The sequence below is a fragment of the Manis javanica genome, chromosome 9 (genome assembly GCF_040802235.1).
Source record: "Manis javanica isolate MJ-LG chromosome 9, MJ_LKY, whole genome shotgun sequence".
NCBI classification, from domain to species: Eukaryota; Metazoa; Chordata; class Mammalia; order Pholidota; family Manidae; genus Manis; species Manis javanica.
In genome coordinates, this window is record NC_133164.1 from 99,897,380 (window position 1) to 99,925,227 (window position 27,848).

At 42.1% G+C, this 27,848-nt stretch overlaps 1 long non-coding RNA gene across 2 annotated transcripts; it reads right to left on the reverse strand.

Moving 5' to 3' along the window:
• Positions 1-3,032: 3,032 nt before the first annotated feature.
• On the reverse strand, positions 3,033-27,595 carry LOC140843435 (uncharacterized). Of its 2 annotated transcripts, XR_012121207.1 has the most exons (4): positions 27,230-27,595; positions 9,826-9,914; positions 6,171-6,294; positions 3,033-4,447 (listed from the first exon to the last, which is right to left on the reverse strand). It is a non-coding gene; the product is annotated as an uncharacterized lncRNA (long non-coding RNA). The 2 variants fall into 2 exon arrangements; XR_012121206.1 differs by lacking the exon at positions 9,826-9,914 and having other exon boundaries at positions 27,230-27,594.
• Between the last annotated feature and the right edge of the window lie 253 nt (positions 27,596-27,848).

Below are 27,848 nucleotides of genomic sequence, written 5' to 3' on the forward strand. Positions count from 1 at the left end.
CATTTAGCCAGAATGGTTCTCCAGGGGGTGGCGAGGCTAAGTGGAAACTCAGGCTAAGAGAACTAAAGGGGGACCAAGTAGGGCCACCATTCAGGAAAAAAAAAAGAATCTTACCATCAGGGGAGAGGGAAGTTTCTTCACTAGGAAGGAAAAATCAAAAGCAAACTAAAGAGACAGTTTAGCAAAAAACTCAATGTTTTAAAAACACACATTCATGCTTCCAGAGAGAAGTTCTAGAAATTCAGGGAAGAAACACAGGTTGCTCTGACATAAAGAATAATGAACTAGAAGCAGAAGCCAGGGAATGGCCTCACCAATACCAGGGATGCTCTGACTTTATTTTCCCATTTATGAAATGAGCTGACAGTTCCCACCTTGCATACAATACAGTATCATGTGAGGGTCCCCTGAAGAGGGTGGATAGGGGAGCAATTTTTAAAATATTAAGCAACTCTATTGTAATTAATTAGGCTAGGTGAATAATTAGAAAATGACAGTTAGAAATTGGGTCACTATAACCTGGAAGGGAGGGGGCAGTTGAGGTTCTGTGAGGCTTAGGACTCAGGTGAGCTGCCATCCTGCTAAATGACATGGATGGAAGCAGCAGAGTCTAAATATTTTTTCAAAGCGTGTATGCTTGCTGAGCACCTATTATATTCTCAATTGCAAGATGTCAAGGATAGTACAAGAAGCATAAGATGTTATTCCTAAGGCTGTGTCATCAAATGAAATAAAAATACACAAATAAGTCCAACTCATAACATGAATTATAACAAAAGCCCAGCTGGGGTGTTGATAATAAAAGTTAAGAGAGCTCTGAAGTAGAGATCCATAGGCTGGTGGGCCAGGGAGGGGTGCCCCTGAAATTGCTCTTGAAGTAGGATTTAAATAGGTAGGCAGAGAAACGGGCAGCGAACATGAAGAACACAATTAAGGTGCAGGTCAGGCAGGCTACAGTAATGGCTGGCATGTGTTGGAGGGACTGTTGGTGTGGATGGAACAGTGCATAACGTGGGAGTGATGGGCAATCATTTTGGAAAAGGCAGCATGTGATGAAGGAAATGATTCTAAAGGAAAGGGAGCCCATTGTTGACCCTGGAACAAAGGAGCTGGCTTGACTAAGTGGTGCTTTAGGAAGATGGATTGCAGGCACAGAATGCTGAATCAACAGGACAGGGTGAGGCTGGGGGCAAAATACTCAGAGAAGGGGAGCTCAGGAGTACAGGTGCTGATGAGCAGGCAGCTGCAGAAGGAATAAAAAATATTAGGGGAAGAGATGGCAGGACCTAGCACCTAACTGCATGTGGAAAATGAGGGATATTGTGGAGTAAAGATATCATATTTGCCTCAATCCTAAAGTACTGGGTTAATCTGAGAGAGGTGTGTGTATTGACTGTATCCTGTTCCTGGTGGGACTGGAGGCAAAGAAGTCTTTCCAGAAAAGTGACATGCTCATGAAGGCTCAAAGGTTATGCCCACCCATTGTCAGAGAAAGTAAAGAGCATCCAGAGAGAGAAAACAGCAGGGGCCAGAGGCAAGGAGGTGTGGGAAAGAGAAGCCCCAGTTACGGGGATGTCTCTGAGCACATGGAGACTAAGACAAGGTTGGAGAACCATCAGAGGCCAGAGTACAGAGGAACCTGAACTTTATGCAGCAGGTATGGGGAGCTCTGGAAGGCTTGACAGCCAGGGAGAGATACTGTCAGATTTTCAACAGGGAACTGAAAGTATAGATAATCCCAAAACGAAGTGTCTTGTGACTCTGAAAGCCGTTTTTGATTACTTTAATTGGAGGGAATTGTAGTAGTCTCTTCCCGTTCATATGTCTCCGCCTTTGTTTTTATATGTACTGCCTTTCAGCTTACTGAATGTTACTGCTGTATTTTTTGGTGCATAAATGCTCATAACATTTAGAGCATCATTGTAGCTTGCAATAAAGTCCCTGTCTTCGAGATTTACTGTTTTGTGCCCTGAACTCAACCTTGTCTGATGCCTATCTGACGTTACAATTGGGATCTCTGCTTTTTGAGGGTTTTGTTGCATTTGCTTGTTGGCCTTTGCCCATCCTCTTCTCTTCAGCTTCCCAGTCACTTGTGTTAATTGTGTCTCTTGCACACAGCATATGATTGTGGGGGTTTTGGCTTTCTAATTTTGATTGAGAATCTATTTCTTTCGATTGATGCATTTTTACTTTTATATGTTGATTTATATACTTACATATGTATTTTATATATATATACACTTTTATACCCTATTTATGTACTTACATATGTACTTTATATTATACACTTTTATATCCTATTTATATACTTAACATATGTACTTTATATATATACACTTTAAGTGCATACACTCTAAGTGTGTGTGTATATATATATATATATAGACTTTTATATCCTATTTATATACTTACATATGTATTTCATATATATATACTTTAAGTGTGTATATATATTTTTATATCCTATTTATATCCTTATATATGAAAATACATATGTAAGTATATAAATTAATACATATATTTTATATATATGTATTACATATATATATAAATATATTATATTTATATATACATATATTTACATATATACAATATACTTTTATACTATATAAATTTGTATTTGTATATAAGATATATAAAGTATATATGTATATATATACTTTTCATGTATATGTATATACTTTATGTGTTGATACTTATATATATATTGATGTGATAGATATGAATGGACTTAGCCTTGACATCATATGCTTTCTCTTTTTATTTCACTTTATGGTCTGCATTTTGTTTTGCTTTCTAAGTTGGTATATGTGTGGGTTCATAGTGGTAGTTTAGGAAGTGTTAATATGTTTCATTCTTTAAGTGGTTGTCTTTATAATATTAAATATAGTAGACTTAACCCTCTACATGGTTAGTAGCAATTGACTGTCAGCTCTGCAAGATGCTGAAATTTACACACTTACTCTTCTGCCTCTCATTTTCCTACCATAACTAATTTTAGTTAATATGGATAATGATGATGCCGACAATAATGACAATATTTCAGCTAATACTAACTTTATTAATTTTAATATACATTTCTGTCTTTTACTTGACTCATTAACTCTGAGTGGTAACTTTGAACTTTTGGCTTACCTCCCACCTTCTCTCTCCCATCACCTCCTGAGTTTTGTTAGTTTAAGGGTTTCCATGTTGTTATAATTCATTAAAATTTACATTGTTTTCTCTAACCTTAATTGCCACATGTTTTTTCATCTTAATCCTAAACCGAGTTGTGAAAAATTCAGCACCAGTCTCTCTCCCATAGTTTCTCCATTCTCTACTGGTTGGTGAAAGTTCAGCCTCAGTTTATTCCAGACAAGACCCTGGTAAACACATATTCCAGGTTATTAGAATTTAGTGCAGCTTTTGTACTTGAACAATACTGTGAGCAAAAAACTTCTCTATTTCATTCTTACTGAGGTTTTGTAAGCATGTTTCCACTGTCTTCTAACATGACATGTTGCTCTGGAAAATTCTGAAACCAACTAAATTTTCCCCCCTTAGAAAAGAAATTTTGGTTTTGGTTTATATTATTTGTTTGGCTTTTTGTTTGTTTGTATTAATGGAGAAAGAGTCTTCCTTTCCCTTTTGGGTTGATAATTCTGTATCAACGTTTTCTGAAACAGTTTGTATTTGGGTTTGAGTTTGGTTTGGTTTGGCTTTGTATGTAGACTTAAATATCTCATTTCTGAAAAAGTTTTGCAATTATATTTCTCCAAATACATTTTCTATTTTTTTCAATACTCTCTGTCAAGTCCTGCTTGGTCTTTGTATGCATACCCAAAGGTCTGCTGGATCTACTTCATCTTCCATAGCTATCACGTTCTTTTTCCATTTCTCAAGTATTCATTTCCATTTTGTTTGCTCGCTTTGCTAGTCCTGTTCTTAAGCCCATTTTTTTCTTCTGAGCAGTATCTGTTGCCTCCATGGGCTCCCTAATTTTCATGATGATGTTATGTTTCTCCTCCAGCTCTTCCCAGAGCTCTGATGGCTCATTTTTGTCTTTTTCAGTTGTCTTGACATTTCTTCCTTGAGCTCTTACTTTATTGAAGTGATGATTTTTCATTAGGGTTTGGAAGTTTTGTTGTTATTGGCTTGTTTGTTTGACTATGTCCATTTGCTCAGCACAGCTTCCATTAGTTCTATGGCTACACAATTTGACACATGTTCTTTGTATGTTTGTTTTCTCTAATCATTACCTTCATTTCTTGCAGTATCTTTGTAGAGCTCTTCTCATGGCTGCTTTTTTATTCTGACTAATATTGACTGAGATTAGGTCTTTCTTAATCAGCTGTTTCTCAGGAAGATTATGGGGCAGAGTCATCCAGGGGAGTCTTTCATTTACAGGGATGCACCTTATAACATGGTTGTGCATATGCCTATGTGATTTATCCTTTATTATTTCCTAGAAAGAAAGAAGAGATAGGCAATTGCAAAACTGATTAGTATATCTATCTTATCCAATCTGCCTCCCCAACAGACAGCTTCCTGCAAAGATGGCATGCCTAGGTGTTTTCTTATTTATACCACATCCCCTGCTTCTCAGTGGGACCAGACAGAGTCCAGGGATGGCCCTCACAGACAGCTCACCCACCATAGATGGGGTGATTTCGCCCTCTCATGAACACTATGCTCTGCCAACCTCATTTCAGGTCTTTGGCAACAGACATTTTTCGGAATCTACCTGCTCCTTGTTGAAACTTTATTGCACTTGATAGTACTTCCTCAACAAAGGTGAAGTTTGCCCTTCTGTTTCGCATTTTCCCTGTTGTTTCGGAATAATTTCAGAAAGCAGTGGGTAGGGCTGTCTTAACACCTCCATCTTGAAAGCAGAAGTCCTTTTTAAAAGACCATAAACACCTATCTTGCTCTCTCTGAATCTCCAACACCAAATTCTATATCTGGGAAAGAGAAGATGTTCAATAATTACTTGGTAAATGGAATGAATAAATAAAAGAATGAGCAAACAATTCTCAAATGTAATAGTTGAGACAAAACTGCATTGAAGGCCTCTCTTCAAAAGACCCTCAGCAACTAATTCTCCTGGTTCCTCCTTGAAACAGCATAACAAGGCATATTTCCCAGGATGTTGTCCATGGTTCAGAAGTCTCCTGCCCACTTTTCTTTCATCTTTCATATTTCCTTAGCATCCTGCTGTCAGGGCCAAGTCAGAGTACCTAGGGTACTCTGAAACAGTGGATTATGTAGGAACACTTCATATAGTGGGTTTTTCTTTTCTTTCTAGTCTGGTATCTAGCTTCAGTTTTTATTATTGCATTTTGAATTTCTTTCTCCTTGGGTCATTTCTGAAATTGGAAAGCTCTGTATCTTCTTTACCATAAATCATGATTCCATTCTGTACCTTGTTTTGGTAATGAATGGAGGTAATCATTCACATTTCTTACAGCAGTAGGCCCCCAAGTCCCACAAAGGTCTGGACTCCGTCCAGATGTAGCCACGGAGGAAGGAGCCTTTGAGAAATGGAGCACCATGGGATGTGGACACTTGTTGCTAGCCCTTGTGAATTCCTTGGGGGTCTTCAGCTCAGCCTGGCTCCGTCCATAGAGCTTCCAAGTCCAGGCTTCTCTCTGGTTTCCCTTTCAAACTAGAGGAGCCTTTTTCTCAAGGAATCTACTTCTTAAAAATAAGATATATGTCTCAGACTGCCTTCTGTATGGCATATAATAGGCATTTGAGAAATATATATGTTGATTTCTGATTTTCTTTGAGTCTGCAGGTAAAACCAAAACCTGTCCTACCTGCTCCAAACCCCTCAGTATCTAACCTCTGGCCAGATTCCTCATTCCTTTTGGAGATCCTAAGTGGATGATTTCTTTTCTTCTCTGCTTTTGTCTTGAGTCACTCAAACTCCTCCAAACTGCTCATGTCCAGAGACATGTTGACTGCCCGTGGAGTGTCCATGGCAGCCTGCAGGACTAAGATGCACAGCACAGCAGGAGAGGGAGGGCTTGGGAGATGCACAGTCACCATCCATGTTAGTATTTCTAACCAAAGCATAGTGACCAGCCACCTGTGCCCAGAGCCAGGTGTACCAATGTCCTTTCCTTCCAGACATTCATTGATATCATGCCTACAGCCCACATCCCCAAAATAGAACTCCCTCTTACCTGACTGAAAACCTATGTCCAGCCATGCTGTACCTTTGCCCTGTGGACCTGGAAGGGTTTCCATTAGGGGCACCAAGCATCCTTGTTTGTCTGGAACAGTCCCAGTTTATGTCTTCTGTCCTGTCTAATTAAGCATATGTCCCAGTCAAAAGTGATTTTGTATGACAAATTATATGCTCTCCCTAGTTTAATGCTTAGTTTCCCAAAGGCAGCATGAGTCAGAATGCCTCTGGTTATAAGAAAAATTCTCCTCTTCTCCCCACCTTTGTAGAAGACTGCTAAGAGAACAAAGCAGACAAGGGCTTGAAATCCAGGCACACAAATGACTTGGGACAGGTGATTGGGGGAAAAATTGACACTAGTGGGGTAGCCAGATAGGCATAGAAAGTTTCACATGGGGCTCGAGGAAAGAACCTATCCCAAAGATTAGGAAGGTTTCCAGGCCCAGGGGGAATTTGGGATAATCACTCCCCAAGTCAGAAAGAAGGACATTATGGAGGACATACGGTCGTCTTTTCTCCCTCTTGGTTCCTGCACATTTTGGCCAATAATGCACCAGTGATTTCTTTCAATTATTTCATTTATGTCAATAACTTCAGGTCTTGAATCTGGTCATAATGGTGATCTATGCATGCCATTTACTTTGGGCATAGATAATGAATCCTACTTTATTTCTTAATTAAGAATTTGAAAGTATCCCCAAATTACTGCAATTAACATGGATTTTTTTCCTCATTTCTTTACTTATTTAGATGCCTGAAATTGCACCCTTAGCTTAAACCAATTGCAGAACTCAGAGCCTGTTAAAATATATAGTATTCATTAAAATATTTATTATTCCCCAACAGTGAAGGTGCAATTTGGAAATGATGGTGGTATCTATGTATGCAAAAGGCTTCCAAAAAAATATGTATCTATTGAATTTAGTCCATCCAGATTGGTAATTTAAAAAGTTGAATTTATTGACAATCCTATGTGTGAGTGAAATAAAGTAAAATTTTCAAAATAGTCCATTGCTATATTGACCTCAACCGGTATTATTGTTTTTCTTTCCAAACTTCTTGGGAAGATGAGCATCATCATATTTTCATAAGTTCAGTACATATGAAAGATAAGCATAACGATGTGAGGATGGTTGAAATCTGGTTTCAAAACAATAGTACTTTGAATAAACTGTTTAGCATCAAATTATCTAGTACCTTTGAAGATTCAATCTTAGTCTTCATTACTGGGGTTTTGTATTTTGTTTTGGTTTTGTTTCTAGCTGGTTTGCATGGAGATGCAGCTCAAGACAGAGTGGTTGAAATTAATCAAAAATTTTCTTCAGAAACATAAACCTGTTGTTGTGGGCCAGCAGCCACTCCAAACTACAAACCACAGGGGTGTAAATAGGTACAGAAAGCAACAGGGAAATAACGTCTCAAAAGCCTTAGAAGATACAAACCCTTTGAAATCCAGCTATTCCACTTCAAAGAATTTATTCTGAGGAAAGAAGAATGTGCAGCAAGATTTAGCTACACTGACATTCATTGCAGTCCTGTTTATAATAGCAAAATGAATAAAATAACCACTGAGCAGCAATAAAAGATTGACTTAACTTTAAATGGAATAATAAACAACTATTAAAACTATGTGGTTTGTATTAGTTAACTGTGGCTGAATTACCAACAGAACTTAGCAGCTAAAAACAAGCATGTATTATCTCCCGGTTTCTATGGGTCAGGAATCTGGTCATAACTGGGTCCTCTGACTCAAGGCCTCTCGCAAGGATGCAGTCAAGGTGTCTGAATCACCCCAAGGTATTTGATGGGTTCTGTTTATATGTCAAGGCTTAACTTGGAAAAGATCCACTTTCAACTTCACTCAAGTGGTTGCTGGAAGGGCTTGGCTCCTCCAGGCCTGTTGGTTGGAGGTCTCCCTCAGTTCTTCTGCCCTCCTTTCCGTAGGGCAGTTCACAATAGAGCAGCTGGCTTCATGACAGCAAGCAACCAAGGAGCAGGAGAAGGTGAACAAGACAGCAGCTGGAGTCTTTTTGTGACCTAATCTCAGAATTTACATCCACCACACTTGCTCTACTCTATCGGTCAGAAGTACAAGTTCCAACCCCCATGCCAAGGGAGTGCATTACACATTGGTGAAGATGGCGAGAGGATGAAGATCATTGGAAACTGTCTTCGAAGCTGTCTGCCACACAGCTGAAGTTTATTTATTGGCAAAAAATATTCGTAATATTCAATGAAAGAAAAGCAGGTCACAAAACAGTATGTGCAGTGTGATCCCAGTTTTGTAAACTGAAAACAATAGAAAAATATATATCCATATATATGTGAATATTCATGAAACAATCTATAACTGTTCCATGGGTCAACCATGGGTCTATATGAATAGTGGGATGACAGATGAGTTTTATGTTTTGTTTCCTAATATGTATTTTCTATATTTTCTAAAATGAACATGTATTGTTTACAATTTCTAAAAGAGTAAATGTTATTAAATTCAAAAACACAGCAATTTAAATTCTCTAGACTTCTAATGTCTGACCTCCACTGTCTGTCTTTACAGGACTGGTTCTCATTTACTACTTGAAATCACCTAAATAGAAGTTCACAAGACCCTTTGAAAGAACCCATTCATTCCACTGTGACAAAGCAAATTGTGAGTACATTCTAAAATTTATTGCTGCGTTTGTGTTTTCTAAAGCAACTGTTACCACCAATAATGCTGCCATGGAAAACTAAAATTGTTTCCCCTCTGAGGTCACTAGGACCACATGGGAACTACAATTGACCTGAGAGCGTCAGGTCCCAAGGAGATCTTCCCCTTGAGCCAGTGTCTTCCTCCCCAGCTCCATTCTGGTTGCTTCCAGACATGAGCTAGCATCACCACATGGTGCCCATCCAGTCTGCAAAATTCCAAAGGGGTGGGTTCTATTTATATGTCAAAATAGACAAACAAATCTGATACTGCTGAACATATCTGCAGGTTTGTAAAAGGAGAGGGGATGGGTGAATGAGAAGATAAAGTCATTAATAATCCCCACACTTCATTAGTTTTCCTGCCTCACACCACCAGGAGCTGCCTGAGCTGGGATGCCGCTGGTTCAGGGTTGGAGTGATTTGTCTAGTAATGAAAATGTTATCTTAAAGTCACTTACTGATGAAAACACTGTTTTGCCAAGTATAGATTTATTGGTTGTTTGACAAGCAGACCAGCTGCTCTACACCTATTTAGGACTCGAAGGAAAACACTTAGGATGGGTGATGTCATATCCATGGATAAGGAAGGCAATGGTTTCCAAGGTGGCAGGGTATTAGTACTAGGTCTGAAATACTGATGGGTCTCTTTTCATTGGGGTCAATAATACAATAGCTTGTATAACAGATTACTTATATCTCAGTGGTCTAACAAAATAGGCCATTTCCTGCATATAAGGCAAAATGGGTGTTTGTCAAAGTGGTGATTCAGAAACCGGGTGCCTCCTATCTTGTGGCTTTACCATCTTCTAGAGCTTTTGAGTTTTATGCTGCATCTTCTGCATCTACCTGGTTGACAGGCAAGAATAAAGTGAAGAAGGCACACCCACCTCCTGCCCACCTTGATCTACAACTGGCACATATCCCATCCCATTGCTGGGAATGAGTCACATGGGCCTCACCTTGATGAAAGAGCCCTTGGGTTAGTCCCTGGCAGGCAAACCCTTCCCAGAGACTCTAGTCTTTGGTAGGAGAACACACATCATGGGGTCTGTCAGGAAAAAGTCATAGTGTTAGAGAGTTCTAGGCGAGGAAATTCTTAGCAGGCTTTCAGATATTAATCACAGAGCATGGATTAGTTGACTTATTAGTGACTCACTGAATTGTAAATCATTCTGCCCTACATGAAGGAACCTCTAATACCAACCATATAACTCTTTCTTGTACTTAGGGCAACAAGCCACTGGTAATAAGGCTCCAAAGATTCAAGTTGCTCTACCCTAGAAGGGCTAGGCATGCTTGCCAGTACTGGAAATCTGAAGACGCCACTGGGACCTCATGATATCAGCTTTAAAACCACATCTCTCTTTCTTTCTTCATTTTCTTGTCGTGTAAAATAACAATAATAGGATCTACCTTTTAAGGTTATTGTAAAGCCCCAAGGAAGTAATTCAAGAAAAGGCACAATGCACATCTCAACACTAGTGACTTCTCCGGCAAGATCCATGTATGATGAATAATCTTAAAAGTGCCTTACCAGCACTACCACAAGTGCTTATTCTTAGACTATTATTATTACCCCTAGACTACAATTACAATGATTAGCACCAGCACCAATAATAAAATTATAACATCTCTCCAGTGCTTTATATTTACATATTTTACTGACATGACAACCTTATAAAGTAGAAAGGAGACTTGCTGTTACGACACCCATTGCATAGGTGAGAGGGCTGAGCTTCACGGAGGCGAAGTGGTAATGACTCAGGTCACATGACAACTCACATACAGTCACCTCTTCGCTCTCAATCACAAGTCTTTTAAGTCGGTATAACACTACTACCCCAAATGTAGAATGGGATCTTCTTGGAATAAATGAAATCATTGAGGAAACCTAGTCTCACCCTCTCAGTGTTCACGTGAGTTGGGGTGCATTTGAGGGTTGTTCTATTTGTGCTCCTGGCCTTAGCTTGTTGTTTCTCCTTCAAGGTTGGTTGTCGATTGCACCTGGGTCAGGGGTTGGGATAGTAATGGCGGCCTTGGTGATGTCATTTTACAGGGGCCATAATGTAGAGGGCTCTTGGAATTTTCTCCAAGGAGCGTGTGTGGAGCCCCAGAAAGGAGGAAAAGGGGGCACTTCTCCTGCACTCTGGCACATTTGAAGACATCAGTGGCCAGCATCGCCAACCTAGTGACAGACCAGAATCCATTTCTAGGTGTCTTAAGGTTTTCTTTCTTTCACTGAACTCTTTGGCCGCTTCTCAGCTAACTAATGATTAACTCTTTAGTGACTCTTTTGTCACTAAAATAGAATTTTTTCTATTGAGAGCAGAAAAAGAACTGTTTCCTGTGCCCCAGGTTTGCAGTGTAAGATCTCTGGAGAATGTTTGACCATGCATTGAGTGGCTCCAGCTCCCAGGAGCAGAGAGCTATAGTGGACACAGGTTTCCCTGTAGAGAGCAGCCTCCAGCCCAAACCTGCAGACTGTGATGCCATCATCTGTCAAATCAGTGGATGATACCCACCCTCTCCGCCTCCCCCCCTTTATTATGGAAATACTGAGAACTTGGGGCTCAAACAAGTATAGAGCAAGTGCTTTGAAAAGTGTAACATGCTATGCTTGTAGATAAATGTAGCAGAGAATTGTCATTATCACTGTGCTGTTGCCATTCTTACTTTGTGGTCAGCTCAGTTTTTCTTAGCACAGAACAGTTAATGAAGTGGCAACTGTATTAGTTCCCCAATAGGAGGGTGAAGAGGCCAAATGAGGCTCTATTATTTTTACCCCATTTTAGTGTCCAGTTTGTTTTTTTTTCACAACAGCTATGTCTAGTGGGTTTATGAGTATTTTAATTATAGTAGCATTTTATTATACTTACTCCTAAAAAATCAGACTAAGATCAGTATTTTAAAATCCTAAAATAGTGAATTTCCCTATAAGCTACACTAACTTTCACACAGCAAAAACACTGGTACCTTTGACTCCATCTCAAGTGATTAGACTGGGTCTACTTGATTAATCCATTTCTTATCTTGGCATAACTTTTAACAAATTATTTTCGGCATAACCAAAAAAACGTTTTAAATTGTACCTGCAGGTCCACTAGTAGAGAGAAAAGTGACAAAGTCTATTATTCATCAGGCTTTAGTTCATAAATTGTTCACCAGCAGAGATGCATTTTTCTTGTGATCATGAGGAGTTATAGGGAGTAGGAAACTTAGAAATGGATGCAAAGACAGACTTGAAGAGCCAGAGAGATGAGAAAGAAATTCTCACTCCTGACACAGTGCATGGTGGTTCTGCTGCTTCCTGCAGCATCTCAGATAGTCTTGTCTCTGTATCATCATCAAAAATACAAGCCAACACTTGCCTCATTGGAAGGAAAAGATAAATGTTGCAAAGTAGGGAATGTAGCCAATCAGGGTCATAAAATGTCAACTTGAAAGGGGTTTTGCAAGCATATGGCCTGAAATAACCACTTTATAGATGAGATAACTAGGTGAAGAGTACACACACAGTACTTCACACAGGTGAAGTACACATTCAAGGTCACACAAAAAGTATTAAGATGACCCCTAAAGGGAGAATATTAGCTTCCTATTGCTGTTGAAACAAACTACCACAAATTCAGTAGCAACACAAATTTATTATCATATGGTTCTATAAGTCAGAGATCTTACACTAGTCTCATTGGGCTAAAATCAAGGTGGAGGCAATGCTGCATATCTTTCTGGAGACTCAGGGAAGAATCCATTTCTTTGCCATGTCCAACTTCTAGAGGCTGCCTGCATTCCTTAGCTATGACACGTTTCTCCATTTTCCTAGCCAGCAATGTTGACTCTCACTGATCTTTTTTCTGTAATCACATCTTTGGCCACAGCTAAGAAAGGTTCTCTGCTTTCAAAGACTCAAGTGATTAGACTGGGTCTACTTGATTAATCCAATATAACCTCCCCATCTCCAAATCAGTAACCTTATGCACATCTGTGCAAAGACTCTTTTACCATAGAGAAGGTAACACATTCAAAGATTCTGGGGAATTAGGATGTGGACATCTTTGGGTGGGGATGGGCATTATTCTGTGCATGGGGTGGGGATGAAGTTACTGAGAAAGAAGATGGTGACTCAATAGACAGTTGGTTGATTGAGCGAGAAAATCTGTTGCAATTTACAGTCTCGAGGCATCCAACTCTAAGTGAAGACTTGCCTGGTGGAAGGACGAGTGTTCTCAGAACCACCCCAGAGTAGCTGGGCTGCAGGTTTGCCACCAAGCCTCAGCTGACCCATGGGCATCCTTAGAATGGGATGGCCCTTCAGTTGTCATGAGGGGCCAGGACTTTAAACTCTTTTTCCTCTGATTGCTGTGACCACAACAAGCAGTCACAGGATATGGGCTGCCCCAAGGAGGGGTTGTGACTTGGGCACATTCTCTCTTCTGATGAGAAGGACTCCCAGCGGCTGGAGGAATGTGTCCTTCATTTATGAAGTAGGATCTAAATTGACAATCACATCTTCTTCTAAAGCACCAATTATTAAGTGTCAGGTCCATATTTGAAAAAATAATAATAAAGTCAGCTATGATCTGTTTGGGTACTACCTGACTGAAAGATTTCACAAAGTGGTCCTAGACTCAGAACTTAAATTTCAGAAGGAAAAGAGTCATGTACTTCATCTACAGTGTAAAGCTAAAGACAGGATCTAAAAGGAGTGTTGAACCCTTTGCATTAATGAACATGGTTCAAGAGCAGGCAGGGATCACATAGGGATTGGAGGGTGAAAATGGGTCAAAAATGGTATGGACCCAGAGGGAAGGACATGCAGATCATGAGTTCTGGGGACTAAGATCCAAATCCAGGTCAAAATCCAGGACTCTGTCCAAACCATGGCAGAGAAGTGGACCTTGGTAGAGGCTAAGAGCAGGGGTGGGAGTGCTAATAGTGGCTTAGCAGGATCCCAGCAACTTCTAGCTGAAATTGGTGGTCAAAACAGTAGAGTCCAGCATTAGCTGCAGAGGTGGCCTGAGAACAAATATGCAATCCTGTTTCAATAGAACTGAGGAAAGGGCAAGATCCTAATTACCAGGGAAAAGGGCACCCTGTATTAGATGAAGCAGGTGGGCTATAGTCGCATGTCATCTGGCCCAGAATGTCATTTGGCCCAAGCCCAAGTCTGATTTTGGCACAAGAGCAAAAGATGCTCCAGTTGTCTGAGTAGCAAGGGTTAGAAAGACGCCCGGGCATTGCCATCTGCTCTCTCCTAGGGAAGTCCTTCCATGGAACATCAGGGCTGACCTTAATGTTAATTTTAACTGAATAGTATCTGTGAGGAGGGCACAAAGACTGGTTGGCTCCTGCCCTTGAACCCCCAAGGCTCTCCCTCTCTCTGGTCACTGCTGAGTCCCGCACCTGCCTGTTTGTCCAGACAGACATCAGGTACTCCCCACCACCTCCATTTCTCAGCAGCCAGGCTGCGAGGCCCAAACAAGCTGGTATCTAAGAAAGGGACTGCCTGCATTTCTAGAAGACTGTAGAAACTGTACTAGGAGACAAAAGAGGTGTGGCTCTCCTGTATGCCTTTGTTCATGTGGCAAAAGTACTTCAACCCAATAAAGTTCATTCTCTTCCTGTAAGTTAGTTCTTTTACACCCCTAAGTATCAGCAAGGACATGAATAATGCGTTACGATTTTTACCAGGCTTCACATTTTACTAAATACTTTCATCCAGGATAATAGATTAATTTCACAATACTACTTAGACAATGGCATTATTCTGCCTCCTGAAAAGATGAATAGACATTCGAAAAGTCTGAGTGATTCACATTAAGTCACAAAGTTAGAGTCTGAAACGGACCCGGGCCTTATGAAACCAAGTTGCCTCTGATACACTATCGTGAAAACTCTACCCCAGCAGAAGACCTTTGTATCTTGCAACCCTGGAAGTTTGGGAGAAAAGAGAGTCAGGAAGGGGAAGGAAAGCAAAAGTTGAGGAAAAAAATCATCTGACCTTCACACTTCATTAGAGGCCAGTCCTGAGGGTATTGTTTTGAACTCTCAACTTTACCTCAGTGTTTTTGACTCTACAGAGCATTCTCACACCCTTCCCTCACTTGATCAGCTCAGCAAACTAGCAAGGCAGGCCGAACAGCTCTGACAGATGAGGAAACCTCATCCCAGAGAGGTTGGATGGCTCACCTAAGAAAAGATGGCCATTTGGTGGAAAAGTTGGAGCTGGAGCCCAGATCTGTGGAATGGGAATGGGATAGGAGAAAAGCACCTGCCGAAAGAGGTCGGAAGGAAGCATCTCATTAGATTAATCAAAATTCACATACATTTCACAGTATATATGCCAGACCAGTACGCTATATACCTTAAACTTATACAGTGATGCATGCCAATTACATCTCAATAAAAAACTGGAAAAAATAAATTAAAAAATTCATATGAAAGTTAACAAGGACCAAGAACAATGAAAAGAATTTTGAGAAAGAACACAAAGAAGAAAGATTTATATCACAGATATCAAAACACATGGCAAAACAGCGTGATAGAGGTATAGATACAGAGACTAATGGAATAAACTAGAAAGTCCAGAAAGAGACCCACACATTTTTGGTAATTTGGTACATTAATAAGGGTGGTTGCAAATAAGTAGGCAAAGTATGGACTGTTTGATATTAGTGTCACAACAAATGGCTCTCCATTACTGGAAAACTAACAATAGAGCTCCATTTCATACACAAAATAACACAAAATACTGCAGATAAACTCCAGGTGGATATAAGGCTAAAAGTTAAAAAAAACAAAAACTTTTAAACTATTAGAAAACTCAGCAAGATTTTTTATATCAAATCAGGGAAGATTTCTTAAGATTGAAAAAAAGCACAAAAGAAAAGGTAAATACATTGGATAATGTTAAGAGTTAAGACTTCTCTGTGACTAAAGACACCATGAACAAGGCCAAAGAACCTGTGAGATAGAAGAACGTTTGCAATACATTTGATCAAGAAAGGACTGATATAAAAATAGGTGGGGCAAACATTATAATAAGTAAAAAACAAACAGCCCAATAGGATAATGGACAAAATACATAAATATAGGCAATTCACAGAAATGTAAATAAAAATGACCTATAAAAATATGAAAAGATGCCCTACTTTACTAATAATCAGGGAAGTACCAATTAAAGCGGAGATACCATTTCACACCTCTCCAACTGTCAAATATTGCATAGTTTGATGTGCCCAGTTTTCGTGGGAACTGGGGACTGTCATGCTGGAGGGGGTGCACATTGTTTTAACCTTTTCAGACAGTAATTTGGAAATACCTTGTAAAAGTGAAGATGCACATCTTCATGACAACAAGTTTTATGTCTAGCTATATACCCTGGAAAAACTCACTCCTATGTGTAATATGACATGTAAAAGGATGTTCGTTATTGTGCTCTTCGCAATACTGGAAATCTGGAAACAATCTAAATGCTTATCAATCGGGCAATGGAAAAGCAGCATACATTTCAGAGCAGTGACCCTCAGTGTGCTAGAAGCATGATTTTAGAAAATCCAAGTTGAGTGAAAAGTATCAAATCATATTAACATCCCTTTACATGCATGTTTAAAACATAAAACAACGTTGTCTCTTACATATGGATTTAAACCTGTTTGTAGTAAAAGCATAAAAACACAGAAAAAGACCCATGTATGTTCAAGAGAATGATTTCTGGAACAAAGAAGGAGGATCATAGCTTCACAGTACAGAGAGGGTTCAGCTGAAACTATGTTTTATTTCATAAATTTAAAAAAACTAAAATTCAGCAAGATGTTAACATCATAACATTTTGTGCTGTGGATATTATGTGTTTGATACAGTAACCAATTCAGGAAAGAAGATAGCTATTCACTACCAGTCTTTCTTACCTCTGGTGGAAATGAGAAGGCAGTGGGGAGCAGAAGTCAGTGGGAAACAGAACTGACAGCTTTGAAAATTATTTTGGCTTTGGGTTTCTGCTCGTGCACACACACAGAGACAGTTCCGCACACAGGAGCAGTGGGGTCATGCAAGAAGCGCTGCCAAACAAAACAGTCAAGGCACACGGGGAGCCCCCGCTAGCCCCAGCTCTGCCCAGGAATCAAGAACAACATTCTGTAGTTAGGCACAGGGCCCAGGAATGACAATGGCTTAAATACAATAGGAGAATATTTGTCTGAATTTAGAAGAATTCAGAAGTAGGCAGTCCAGGGCGAATGTGACGGCCACACCATGTCCCCAGGACTCAGATTCTTTCCATCTTTCTGCTCTGCCATCCTTAGATACATGAGCTCCATCTCCAGTGTCATTTCACAGCCTAAGATGGTGCTGCAGCTCAACGCCCTCCAGGTGGGAAGCAGGAAGAAGTGGGGGTGGAAAGGGCAAAATGGTTCTTATCGGCTGTCTCTAAAAATTCTTTCCTGGAAGTCCTTAACTAGCATGGACATTTTATTGGGCATCTCTCACCCCAAAGGAAGCTAGGAAATATTTTCTTAAATTCAGTCAGCAATGTGCCCAGCTAAAAAGTGGGAGCTCTATTGCAAAGGAGGAAGGGGAAAGACTAGTTGGTTAACAGCTAGAATACCTGCCACAGTCGATAGTAACTCATTGTGTGTCCGTGGACAAGGGCTGGACTCTGGATGTTGCTTACCTGTCCGTGCAAGAAAAAGCATCGACAAGGTGGTTTCCACAATGGAGCCAATCATCTTTGCTGTTCATCGCTCCTGACTTTGGTTAGTTTCTACTTGGGACAAATATTCTTGAAGCCCTGGTCTACCCATTCAGCTTCTGCCACACCAGGGATAGGACTGAATGATCTGGTAACCTGTTTCTTCCCCCATAGTTTTGGTTCTGCACTTCTGCTTTGCACTTCCCATTCTGTAGGACTTGCACTTCTCTTCCAGGTTAATCAACTGCTAGGAGCCCCCTGGCTTGCAGCAGGTGCTCGGAGACGACTTCATCTCCCTGCCCACTATCAAGAGTGCCTTTCACTCAGAGAATCAAGTGCTTTTATTGAGGACAGGCCTGAGACCATCTGTCCAATGATTCACAGCTTTCTATTTTCAGAACCCTTTCTTCAAGTGAAAACTTTGTGAAAACCCAAGATAATAAATAAAATGAATAAAATGATGGGGTGGGTGAAAGAGCCCCAAGTCTTTTCAGAACACACTCTGCTAAGAGAGTATCTTGCACTTATTTAATGAATGAAGACATTGCTACCTCAAGACTAATTCAATTCTCCCTGGTAATACAGCCCATTGCAACAGTTACATTAATAACAACAGCATTAGCTAGCACTCACCTCTGTGGCAAGCACAGCTCTGAGTGGTTTACATAGTTTAATTAAACCTTGCAATAATCCCGTCAGTTAGTCAAGGGCAGAGCCAGGATTTGAACTAGATGTTCCAACTCTAGAGACGTTGCTTGGAACTACTACAATATAAGCAGTGAACCACAGAGCTTAGTAAGAATTCTAGTCTTTTACTCTGGGCCAAAATACTCTTCTGTGAATCACTTTATACTGGTTACATAGTTATCGATTCTGGGTGTATCTCTTAATTTCACTTTCCTCTGTGCCTCAAATCTATTTTTTCCATGTACACATTAGGCATTTGATAAAGTCGGTAAAATAGCTGAGCTTAGGGAATAGGGACCAGCTTCCCTCACATAAGGCTTGATGGGATTTGACTTGGCTCAAAAAGACCGCTGCCTAAGAACTAAATGGAAACATCAAGCCACGTCCTTGATCCTCTGAATGGAAAGCCATGTTCTCGCCAAATTGTGTCTGTAGAGAGCAGCTCAGACAAATGTTCTGGGTACTGTCACCTTTCAAGTCAGTCCCTTGACAGGGCAGAAAAAGAATGTGCCTTGTCAGTGTACTGCACTTCTTTCCCTAGACGGGTGGTGTCGGAAGGGCTATCCACAGACCAGGAAGGAGAGAGCTGGGTGACCACTTATAAAACCAAAGTTGGCTCTCCAGGTCCAGTGTCCCATCAGGCAGTTGAGCTCTGCAGGAGGAGTTGTTTACTCCAAGTTGGTGCCACTGTACTTTCATGCTCCCACCCTCAGCTCTGTTTGCTGTCCTTCCTCATGTCCACAGTCACTCATCATCAACCCTGCCAAAACACACACTGCTCCTTGCTCCTCACGTTGCACCAACATCATCTATTCATTTGACCAAGCCAACGCTTGGTCCTCTCTGACTCCTCTTTCTCCCTCCCCACCATCATAGACACAGTCACTAAACCCCATTGTTCCTGTTTCCACAAGTCTCTTGAAACTATCCTTTGCCCTCCTTAGTCTTGGCTTTAATTTGTTTCCAAGAAAACACCCTCCAATCCATTCTTGGCTTAACAGAGCCAGAGCTTTCTAAAACAGAATTGGATCATGTCAAACAAACATCCTCTTTCTTAATGGTTCTCTGTCTACCCTTTGGGATAAAGGCAAAACTCCTAAAATAGCAGGTCAGGTCCTTCAGTATCTGACCACTGCTGGACTCCCAACTTCACTTTTAATTTCTTGGATTGCATATTCCAGCTGCTAATGCATCATGAGCTCCCTAAGGTGTGGACCTTTGTGTGTGCTGCTCCCTCTCCTCTGCCCCTTGTCCTCCCTGTCCCCACCTCTCCATCAAGATTTGCCATGCGTGAGTGAGTCTGGGTGCAGGGGAGCAGGAAGGAAGAGTGACAAAAGAAGGAGGAATGAAAGTGACAAAAAGAGAAGCCAGGCATGTGGAAGGAGGAAGAAAGTTAAGACAAAGTGGGAAAATTGAGGGGAAAAAAACAAAAGCAGAAGTCTTAAAATATTGTTTCTAAGACCCTGGTGGCCCTTTTCTATTTAAACCAAACTGAAGGGTACAAACTTCACTTGACTGACCCCACTAACCACTGCAGAACTCACACCACCACCAGATGACCCTACGGAGCAGCAGGGGAAGCCGAAGCCTTGAGGTCAGGTTGGAGAAGCGAGTAAAGCCAAGGCTGAGACTTGAGCCCTGACCTTGGGGTTCCACCACCGTGCATCTCTACTGGGGCAGAGACCACCTTGCCTTGTTACCGAAGTGAGTCATTTCCACTTCTTCCCTGGTCCTCTCCCACAACACCCAGGAAAGACACCCTCATTAATAACCTGGCTCCTCCTCTTAAGGGATTACAATGGCTTACATATGATGACTCATAAGAGATACCAACCAAATTCAGGACTCAACTGGTAGAATCATTAATATCTTCAATTTGGCAGCTGGTGCTCCAGAGAGAAGAGTGGAAAGGACACACAATGCCTACAATGTGAGACCAAGCCCCACTCTCCCAGAACCTGGGAGAGCTCCAGCTCACATGTCTGCAGCTTGCTGAGATCCTGGGGCTACCCAAAGGCTTTAGTAGCTGATAGGAGCAAAGGCCCAGTGAGGCTCCGTGTGACAGCACCAGTTTCCTGAGAGGCAGTGCTTCAAGTCCATTAGCATGGTAATCGTTTCCAAACCAGACAGTTGAAGTGGAAAAGATGAATAGCAGAGGCCATTCCCACCCCCAAGGACAGCATGACTCCTGAAAGCAGCAGCAGATGATTAGCACAATTCTTTGCACATATAATTTATTTGGTGCTCACAACACTGTATGGGAGTATTACCCTTGTTATACAAAAGGATTGGAAAGTCAGAGAAGTGACAGTCCCAAGGTCACCACATTAGTGGCAGAGCCAGAATACAAACCGAGCTGAATATCAAGAGAGCCCACGTCCTCTCCTGCACTACACCTCCCTTCCTCTCAAGCTCCCGAAGGATGTCAGTCCTGTAAGGTGCATCAGGGCTAGTCGGCCTGACAGGTGGCGGAGTGAGATGCACGTGGAAGGTGAGCCTGAGTTCCTTGGCTCCCAGTTTGACTCTTTCCTCACTATGCCTCATTGCTTTCTGGACTCATTTGATAATCTACTTAGCAAAAAAATATATAGATATATAGATATATGTATATGTATATATATATACACACACACATGTATATGTGTGTGTGTGTGTGTGTATATATATATATATATATATATGTATTGAGACCTTACAAACAGCCCAGCACCATGTAAGGCCAGTGGGGATACAGCAGGCTGAAAACAGAAAGGGTCTCTGTCCCGTGGAGCTCGCATTCAACTGAGAAGACAAACATACACACAGACAATCTACCAGGTGGAGAGCAGTACAGCCTATGTGGGATGATAAAGCAGGGGGAAGGAGACAAAGAACAGTGGGGCAAGAGAAAGGGATATTATTTCTAAAAGGATGGTCAGAGAAGGCCTTTCTGTTGACACCCGGCTGTGAGCGTCCCCAACAAGATCCATTTCCACTTGGCCTACATCTTGCTCGTACCCACCATGTGGAACTGGACTGACCATGAGCACGTTAGACACACAGAGACCAGGCAGAGGGTCCCCAGAGAAGGTGGGATTCAGAAGTAAGCCCTAGTGCTGCCACAGTCCTGCCATGGGAAGGTCCTCACAAGTAGGTTAGGTGCGTGCCAGCTGGGTTGAGGAGCAGAAAGGACTTTACATAGTGGACTGTTCCCAGAAAACATGGTCCCATGGCCCAGGATCTCAAGGAAGATGTGATCACAGTCTGGCTCATGGCCAGCCTTGGAAAGCCCTCCGAATACTTTCTATTAGAAAGGGAAACTGGGGCTGAATGTGACACTTGGAGGATTCTAGCAGAAGGCTTTTCAGTGTGCATCGGCATCTCATTGAGCATGTTTCCTTCAGAGACAGGAGGTTATGTACCTGGGAAAGGCACTAAAAGTAAAACAGTAAGAAGATTCTGGGCCTTAGAAACAATACAGAAGTCCATTCCTGTCTGAGGCCCAGAAAAAAGCTTTATACAGAAATTGCCAAATATAATCCATTTTATAACTGTAAAGTAATACACCTGTCCAGTGCGTGGTGCAAGTTTTCTTAAAGGTTCAGCAGTCAAAGAAATCAACAATAAAGAAGACCGCTGCCCAAATGCATTTCTGTATTTTACTACTGAAATCATCCCAGGAGAATTCTGTGGGGCTGGAGGCTCAAGGAAAGGACAGGGTCAGTGCCAGATGCCGGGAAATGGGGGGACTCAAATGGGCTGGGAAGGGTGGCAAGAAGCCATCAGACACCAGAGCCAAGAGGCCTTGTGCCCGGAGGTGACAGAGCAGCTCTGGATGGTGTCGCTTGCCACTTGCTTCAAGCGCCGCAAGTAGTACTCCAGATGAAACTGGCAGGAAATGTGTGCAAAGCTAACAGTGCATCACCTTTCCCTCCCATCACTAAACCCTGCTTCAGGAGACTCTAGGGTCTACTCTGAAGGTGACCCTCTGTCTCAACTCAGGATTCACCCCTCCTGCCTCCTAATTAGGCTCCTTCCTCTCAATGCATCTCCCCCTTTCAATTAGATTCTTCCTCCACAAACACATCATCTCCTCCTGTGTTTAAGGCCAATAGAGAGTGAGAGAGAGAGAGAACTTTACTTGGCCCTGATTCCCCCAAGCTGGCATTCCATCCCTCCTCTCTCCTTAATTGCCAGATTTTAAACCAGTTCTTCCATTCACACTGCCTTCCCTTCCTCATCTCCACCTTCTTGAGCACCTCAGTGTCTGCTTTCTGGTCCCACAATTCTACAAAATCTTCTCTAACTGCCAGAAATGCCAACTTGTGCAAGTCTTCAGTCCCAACAGCATTTGTCACTGTGTTACCATCTCCTCGATTCAACATCTTCAAACATATGCTTCCTTTGGCCACCATGCCCCTGTCCCCTGGTTTCTTCTGTGCCTCACCTTCCCAGTCCCAAGACCCCCAACCCCACCACCGCCTGAGTCCTCCACTGGTGGAAAAGAGACCAGAATCATCTAACTCCCTGGTTGGTCTGATGTCACTCACTCTTCAGAAAACCTGATGGAAGTTTTAAAGAATCTCTCCAACTATGGTTTATATATACATCTACATGCATATGCATTTACATATACATATATAAACATTATTTCAGGGGAGGCTCGCAGACTCCCTGAATTAAGAGCCCCTGTCACAGAGAATAGCCTTTGGTACAATGTGCAATGATGATGTCACTTAGCTGTGCCATGTTGCTTTTAAACCACATGTTTGTAGTAAGTTCTTGGCTTCTAGGGGAGCTGGAGTGGAGTTAAGCGCTTCATCAGAAGGCAGGAGTCCAGGGATTCATCCTAGTCTTCACACCTTCTCGGCTTGAATAAGTTACCTCTCCAAACCAAAGTTAACTCCTCTATAAAAATCGATATTATAATTTCCTCTCTGCTGCTCAGGATGATTGTAAAGATCAAATGAGATCAGGAATTTGAAAACATTTTGCAAATTTCGAAGCACTACAGAAATGCTTACCACTGAAATCACCTTTGAGATGTGCCAGAAGGGTGTCAGTGTGGGTTTTAATCTTATCTTGGACACCATGTCAGGATTTGACCTGGGTCCATTTCCCAGTTTGTAAACTGGAGATAATAACTATTCTGGCTTCCTCATAGAGCTAGTGTGCATCAAATGATATAATGAATGTGGAGAGACTTTGCAACTCAGCAAGACTGAGGCGCCTGCCGTTTCTCATCCTCCTCTTTGTCCCTCTCCATGTGCATTAATTGAGTTCTATGAGCCCAACAGAGGGAAGCTGGGCTCACAAGAGTCCCTCCGTGCCCAGCGATGAAGCATTCCTCTGAAATGCCTCTAGAGCCGAATTAGACTCCAGTGAGTTAATCATGGACAATGTAATTATAAAAAGCAGCAAATAAATTGATAATAATTGGCTACTTATTATTTTTTTAAAGGAAGCATAGAGAGAAAGAATATAGTGTGTGAGAAAGATTATCCTTTGCTGAAATAATCGCTCCACCTGGCCACTTGGCCCATATACGAACCCATCCCAAGGAGTGCTAGTTTCTCATTGCACACTGGTTTGCTATAAAATATTTTCTGACCTGAAATCCTGGCTTTACCCTGATGTATGGGTGTTTATAGCACCTAGTACGTGTTCAGGTTTCCAGATCCCCAAGAAAGAGCATGGCAGCTGCTCTACCCTTTCTTCTGGGCTCTACTGTGCCTGGCTGAGGTTCAGAGTGGTAGAGATGAGAGACAAACCAGCCAGCTTAAGGTGGATGCCTCTCTGCCTTTTCACCAGATTTTATCTCGTTTGAGAAAGGGAGGAGATTTCCATGGAGCTGTGGGAAGGGGGAATTGACTATGATCTGGGGAAAGACAAACCAGGTCGCTGTAAGAGTCAGAAAACACAGCAAGAAGCCTTTCTCAACTGTCTCTAGGACCTGGAAGCTATGACGCTGGCACTTCCTTGGAGAAGAAAGGAACAATGGGTGAGCATCTTGCACTCCATGTGCAGGAGAAGAAGAATAAGAAAATGGGAGGGAGGCTAACATTTATAGAGCTAAAGACATTATCTACCTTATTTCATTCAATCCACTTAACAGTAGCTTCTGGCATGGGTTTATTGTCCCATTTTACCAAAAACAAACCTGAAGGTCAGAAAGGCTAAAACCTGCACAAGATCATACACAAAGTAAGGGAACACCAGAACTCCAAATGCCAGGCCATTTCCACTCTAGCAAACTGGTTTACCAAAAAGTGTCAGAGGCCATTCCAAGTACTGGATACACCCAGGAAAAGATCAGAAGTGACTCTCCAGTTGTGTCCTATCCACAGGCATTACCCTTGATAAAGCACGTTTGATCATTACGTGACAGACACATACTACAGTTGAGTAAGAAGATTCCAATCTGAGTCTTGCATCTGCCACTTACCAGCTTTATAAACTTAACTAAGTCTCTTAAATTTATCTATAAAATAAACATAACATTATTTCTCTGGGAAATGTATAAATTGGGTGTAGCTCAAGTGCAACAATATTTGTGAAAATGCTTAGTCACTGCTTTGTCTTCACCAGGTAGAAAAAGTAGCATTGCCTCCATCCACAGGGCTGCAGGTGAGGGCCATGTCCCTGGCGAGGGCCAGAGAGGTCCTGACACATTGGATAAGGATGAAACAGAAGCCCAGAAGGCAGCCGAAAATCTGATAATTAGCTACAAGGTCAGAACAGGACCGGCAGTGACAAGGCGCCCCGCACAGACTGCTTAATACCATCCTAGGATCATAGGGATCCCAGAGTCTTGGGCAGAGCTAAATGTCCCTGTGGTATGTCAAGTGGCTTCTGCCCTGGGGCAAGGAGCGTCATGGGGGAGGAAACTGGCACGCCATTTCAGCTGGCTAGTGCAAGAATATCCTGAAGCATGAGCTCCAAGTCTGCTGCTTTTTCCCCTTATCTTTGGATATGATATCCCAGTTTTATGGCTCTAGAGAAATGTATAGGTTATAAGAGCCTAGCGGGAAAGAATTCTTATATGTTATTGGGTTTCTCATAGAACCTAGAAGAGCATGGGGCTCAGATAAGTGGTCCATAAGGGCAGGAGGCTGTGCCATCCTTCTGTGAGTTCCCACAGCTAACTTTGCCCATAATGAACTGTTCATCAGGCAGAAGACACAGAGTGCTTATTATACAGGCAGATTCCCCAATTCCTCTCCTAGAGATTCTAATTCATGAGGCAGGGGTGGGACAGAAAGCACCTTTAAGAAACTTCCCAATTGTTTCCAGTGCAGGTGAGCCTTGGAGAAAAGGCTTTGAGAAACTCTGATCATTCATTGTTTCACATCCCATCTTGTACTGAAATGACCTGTTTATGGTTCTAACTCCCCCTAGCAGAGTGTAAGCTCCTGCAGGCCCGGGCCTGTACCCTCTCATCCTCATACCTTCAGCCTAGCAGAGCACCTGGCGTAGTGTAGGGGTTTTGATGGGCTTACTAGGTCTGGATGATGAGCCCTAAAATACTTCCCATTCCCACAGGAACACATTTCACATCTAAAGTCTGTGCCGTTGACAAGAGCCACTGAATCCCCATTATCATAAATATGGAAACAATACCAACTCATGGGATGCCAGAGTAATAGAGCTCAAAGTACCCAAATCCATTCTTCAACATCCATAAAGCAAAGGCCCAACTCTGATCTTTGCAATCATCTGGATCTGTAAGATCATGCTCTGAGAAACATCTTATTAAAGGTCACCTAATAAATGTACTACAGTGTGCTTCGCAGCCACTTTGTAAATAAGAGGACTAAAGCCTAAAGAAGTTAATTGACATGGTCAAGGTTGTACCAAGAATCAGTGTCAGATCCAGAACTCAGACCCAGAGCTCTGGATTTTCCGGGCAGTGCTTCCTTAAAACCACAAAGTTGTGAGAAGAACCTATGTTTTGGTTCTTTTTTTTTTAAAGATGATCAATAAAATCTCCTCTTTTTTTAAATGCCTCTACTGCTTGCAACAGGAACATTTATCACAAGCAGAAGAAGCATTTTGAAATTCCCTGGACTGCTCTTACCAGAGACCTGGGCCATGGAAAGTCTTCCCCAGAGCCCCTTGGAATTCTAAGAAGGAAACTCAATTGGAGTTAATTAAATGTGTAATTACTGTTGATTGTGGCAAGTGTGCTGCTTGTAGGTCCAGATTTATGTGCAGGAGCGTGACAGTGTTTATGACACATGAGAGTGTGGTATATGTTTTGAGGATCCTGGGATCTTTGTCTCGGCCCTGGATTATTTCATAGAGGCAGGTTTTACAGGATTGGGGCATGACTGCACCTGGCTGCAGTGGGTTCACAGAACAAGCTCTACAAAGGGTGTCCCCCTCCGAGTGATGCACAAAATGGAGCCGTCCTGGGCCTGCACTCACTGAGGGGGCTTCCCTTCTGCAGGGTCACGTCCTTTCTAGCTACATGCTTAGTCAGTCATGTTAATGTGATTCAGTGCCTGGTGTTCATGCATCCACCTTCCCCTTTCCACTCTTGGTTTTGGTGGTTTGTCCCTCTAACACTTTCTGACTCTAAGTGTTCCTGCTACTGTGTCAGGCTCCCTGCGAGATGCATTCCTTTAAGTCAGTACGCAGGCCTCATCTCCACTTTTTTTCTTTATGCAAAGCCCCCTTTGCTCCTTCTCGGCAGCGCGAGTTAAAATGCTAAATCGCAGAGGTGGGCGCACCCCTTTAGTAGTGGATCCAATTGGAGAGGCAGTGCCCTTTCCTCCTTGCCCACCCGCAGGTGCTAACGATTTGAAAATAAACCTCTCTGATCCCTCGCAAGTTGATCAGCTGCAGGGTAGTGAGTAATGCGGATTCAGAGTGAATTTCCCTGTCAACTGTGCTCCTCCCATGATGCTCCCCATACCACAGGAAGTGGAGAGGCAGGAAGAATTACCAGAGGATGGTGTCCATCTTGCAGGTTCTGAAGCTAGGGATCAAAGCTGAAGCTGACTTACCCCAAGTTAGTTAGTAATAGAGCCCCTTCCAGATCCCACGACTTCCCGTGCCTGGTCTCCTGGTCCTTAGTCCTTACTCTCTCTGATCACGTCCTCACTGTAGCTAGAGTACTCACAAGGTTGGCTGATGTGTCCTCAGTAGGGCGGAAAGGAAGGAGGAGGAAATCTTTGTTTTCATCTCCTGGAATGTTCCAGTGTTTCCAGCTGTGACTACAGTTCATGACTGCAGGGATTTTTTGCTTGTTTATTTTCTTTTGAAAGATTCTATCTCAATTCCAGCAAACTTTCAAGCAAACAGTACTTTGAGGCAGCTGGGGAAGGGAGGGCTGTTCCTTCCCTGTCATATGTCCTTAAAATAACACAACAGGGGAGGCATGCCCTCAGGGTCCCCTTGAGGTACCAAGGATAACATAATGAATTGGCTAATCATAAACCATTGGCTCCTGAGTTCCAAGCGATATGGTAATGAATTGCCAACAAGCCATTCGCCAGACTGCAGCCATATGGTGAGGGATGGGACCCTGGCACATTGTAGTCATACTGTGGGTTTGTCTGTGTAATTGTTCCCATCCAGGACCTTCCCATCTATACCACTGCTAATTAACATCCTGCTTAAGCT